This window comes from Globicephala melas, chromosome 3 (assembly GCF_963455315.2).
Source record: "Globicephala melas chromosome 3, mGloMel1.2, whole genome shotgun sequence".
Lineage (NCBI taxonomy): Eukaryota > Metazoa > Chordata > Mammalia > Artiodactyla > Delphinidae > Globicephala > Globicephala melas.
This window is the reverse complement of record NC_083316.1, coordinates 160,379,257-160,383,638: the sequence shown is the minus strand read 5'-3', so window position 1 is coordinate 160,383,638 and position 4,382 is coordinate 160,379,257.

Below are 4,382 nucleotides of genomic sequence, written 5' to 3'. Positions count from 1 at the left end.
GGCTGCGGGGCTGCTCTGCGCATGCGCTCCCGTCAGCCCGACGCCTCCAACTGCGCGAGGGAGGGTGTTCCCTCTGCCTAAAACCCCCTCCCTCTTCCTACGACCACTCACCCCACCCCGGGGAAGACTGTTCCTGACTTCCTCCCATTCACTTCGCCCCAGGTGCCACGTTAAGGGTCCCCAGACGCCCCGCAGTGGGGCCTGCTCCATCTTACAGATGGGGAAACTGAGACCCCAGGGAGATGAAGTCTCTCCCAAGGTCACGCAGAGGGGAAGGACTGAGCTGGGATTCCAACCCTGGTCTGCCTGACTCGGCAGGTTCACACTGGAAGCAGTTTTGGCTACAGTTACTGTTTTACACCATGTATAGAGAGGAAGCTGAGGCTCAGAGAGGACAGAAAGCTCCCTGGTTCACACAGCTGGTAAGAGACTTGCAGAGTCAGAGCCCAGGTGTGTCACACCCAGAGCTGTTTCTGCCTGCGCCACCTAGAACTATCATTCATTAATTCATTCATTCCCTTATCTAGTCAACTTCTATGGAGCACCTGCTGTGGACCGGGTACTGTTGTTACAGAAATACTTTTGCTTTGAGCAGGCAGCATGTGCGTGTCTTTGCAGGGAGACCCCTGATCTTAAAAGGTCTGCAATAGAATATTATTCAGCCATTAAAAGGAATGAAGTACTAATATATGTTACAACATAGATGAATTTTGAAAACGTTATGATGAATGAAAGAAGCCAGACACAAAAGGTCACAGTATGAGTCCATTTATATGAAGTGTTCAGAACGGACAAATACAGAGGCAGAGAGTAAATTAGTGATTACCAGGGGCTTGGGGGAGGGGGAACAGGGAGTGATTGCAAATGGGTACAGGGTTTCCTTTTAGGGTGATGGAAATGTTCTAGAACTAGATAGTGGTGATGGCTGCACAATAATGTGAGTATAGTTAATGCCACTAATTGTACACTTTCAAATGGTAGATTTTATGTTCCGTGTATTTTACCACAATGAAAAATGGAAATGAAGGAGAACAGATACTTTAAAAAATCAGCCCTCTACCCAGCTGGCCTTCCTTCCCAGGGTCTTAGTTTCTCAGCACTGAGAATGGGCTGTGGTAGTTGGAGGGTCTGTTCACTCCACCAGTGTCCTGCATCTGTGTGTATGTGTGTGTGTGCATCTCTGAGGGTGGGTTTCAGTCTGGTGGGGGGACAGACAAACAGGGAACTAGATGATTTCGGCAAGATTACCAAAAAAGGGGTGAGAATGAGTGAAGGACGAAGACCCCAGGGGAGCAAGGTTGCCCTGGAAGGTCTGTAAGTGTCAGACTGCTGTTCTGGGGGTGGGCTAGTGGTGGCCCTAGGGGTCAAAGTGACACAGTGGGGAACTATGCTCACTGTCCAACTTCTCATCACAGAGGAGGGATGGAAGTCGGGGATCACACTGATATAAGTGTCTGCAGGTGACAGGCGGTGGGGACAGGGATCTGGGTGACGTGTGTGGGAGCTGCAGCTTGGCCTCACAAGTCCACAGTTCAAAACCCCTCTCTGGGGAGTTCCCTGGGGGTCTAGTGATGAGGATTCGGCACTTTCACTGCTGTGGCCAGGATTCAATCCCTGGTTGGGGAACTGAGATCCTGCAAGCCGTGCGGCATGGCAAAAACAAACAAACAAAAAACCCCAAAAAACCAAAACCCTCTCTGCAACTCCTAACAGTGGTGTAACTCTGGGCCAGTCATTTCGTCTTTCTGTGCCTCAGTTTCCCTGTTGAAAACAGGGACAATTAAGAGTAACCACCTTACAGGGTTGCTGGGAGAATGAAATGGGAAGTAAACACACAAGCTGGGGGCTGCTATTGTACTGCTGCCCATTTTCCAGATGGGAAAACTGAGGCTCGGGGAGGTAGGACATGCACTTGAGGTTGCAGAGTATGGGTAGGGGCCAAGTGGGAGTCCAGGTTTGTGGCTTCAGAACCAAGTTGATCCCCATCCTGACTCCCCCCACCCTTTCACTCCCCCACCCCCTGGCTCCCCTGGCTGGTGCCAGGGCTGAGCTTAGAGGGGCTGGCCTGGAGCCCGGGAGCAGGCTGTTGCTGGGGGCTTGAATGAGGCAACCTTGCCTGGGAATCTGCCGGGCTCAAAGAGCTATTTATAGGCCGGCACTGGGAATGGGCCAACCACCCCCCTCCTCCAGCCTTGAGTGCTCTCTCTGTCTCCTCTACACTGGGGCCTGGGCCAGGGGCTGCTGCGAGTGCGGGGAGGGAGCAGGGGAGGGGACTTGTGAGCCAGAACCGGAGCAAGGAGGCAAGACCCTCCAGGACATCTGGGCATCAGGGGTGGACAGTGTCCCCCGAAGTGCTTTTCACACACCCAAGGTGACGTACTGACAGGGCACATGCAACCATATTCACTCCTGTCACATACAATGTTACCAATAACCACTGATACAAAGCCATATGCCAGAGACACAGTGACAGTACAGGCAGCTCATATACAACCATACCCAGCCAGGCCACATATAAGTCACACTGGCCATACATAAGTCATGTCTGCTGCACAACCAAACTCACAGCTGTGAGCCCAGCTGCACCTAGTCCCTTCACACTCAAACACACCCATTGCTGTGCACACCCATCGGAACTTAGCCTTCCTGGCAGCCACAAACAGCCCACATTTGCCCCATGTCGTTTACACCCTACTATGTTTACAGCCGTGGCATTACCTACAGACAGCCAGCACCCAACCATGATCACTTGATACCAAGTTACCAACAGGGAGACAGTCCCCCCGGGGCCATGCTCACAGCACAGCCACTCATACTCAATGCTCAGCACGGCCAGTCGGCCAGTCGTGGCCCTAGGTGTTCTCACGTAAACTCAGCTCAATCCCTTCATGCTTGGCCGACTTCTCTCATGCCTATTGTCATCTCCACTTCCCCAGGCTTCCAGGCTCCCAGGCTTGCCCCCTGCCAGGACCAACAAGTCCAGTTGGAAACAAGTGAGCATCCGTTTACTCTGAGCTGGGCCCTGTGGTACTCATGCAGGCCTCGGTGGATAAATCAGACACGGACCTGCCCCATAGAGGGGCTGCCAGCCCAGGGGACTCCATCACCCCCACCCCACAGACCCTCCAGGCTGGAGTCTTGGGGCAACCATTACACTTATTCCGCAGGGGGAACTGAGGCCTGAAGCAATCTGAGGGCTTTTCCCTGCCCTACTCTGGGATGACAAACTCATGGGAAGTAGGACCTGTTTTCTGCCATGAGTGTGGCTGCCTCCCCAGAGAGAGTCCCTGCTGACCCATACTTGCTGTGTGACTTCAGCAAATCCCTGACCCTCTCTGAGCGTCCAAGTCCTCTCCTGAAAAATGCAGAGCTCAGCTCAGTGGAGAGAGTGAGCTCTGGAGAGAGCTCCAGAGTCAGACTGGGGTTTGTATCCCGGTTCCCCTCGGTGACCTTAGCCAAATGACTTCTTTGCTTCAGTTTCCCTCAGCCAACCAGAGTTACAGCTCCTGGCTCTTCTAGACCTCCCTCTGCCCCATCCCCTGGGGTGAGGGAGGAGGGAGTGCCTAGTCTCTTCTCACTAAGGCAAATGAATGGACCACTTTTGGCTGCCCTGCTGGGAGCTTAGAGTTGCTAATTCCCTGGAGAAACAGGAGGCTCTTTCATGACCAGGCACCGGTGGGGTGAGGAGGCGGGAAGGGGGTACAAGCTGGCTTTATCCCAGTGGGCAAGGTGGCTCCATGCCAAGACCAGGAGTGGCAAGGGGGGCCCTGGGGCCATGCGTATCCTCCCTGGGGAACCTTGGCAGCCAAGTGGCTGAGTGGCCGTATCCTCAGCTGTAAAATGGGAGTGACAGAGACCAGAACAGCAGATTTAATGATCCTGTGGATGGAGACAAACGTGGCTTCAAGTTAAACACAGGGTAGGCTCTCAACAAATGTCAGCCACTGTTGTTATGTGTCAGCCTGAAGAGCCCCCTGAATTCTCCAGCAGTCCTATAGATTTCCGTCCATTTCACAGATGAGAGGGAACTGAGACTCAGAGAGGTCAACATATTTGTCCAAGATCACACAGCCAATGAGTGAGTGGCCCAACCAGGATTAGAACAGGATCTGGGCCCTCCAGGGTCCATGCTCTTCCTAAATTCCTCTAGGGGTAGGGAGGTGTTTTTTGACACCCAGCCCCAGCCCTGAGACCAGTAGAGCCAGGTCTGGATGGCACCAGGCCATGACTGAATGCAGGAAGTCCTGGCAGGCAGGGGCTGATGGGGCGGCCCTTCCGCTGGTGTCCCAGTTTCCCAGCCAGCCTCCACTCCTGGTGTGGACTTGGGCAGACACTAGTAGGATGCCAGGAGAACCATTCCCCTAGCCCTTGAAGAAAGGGAC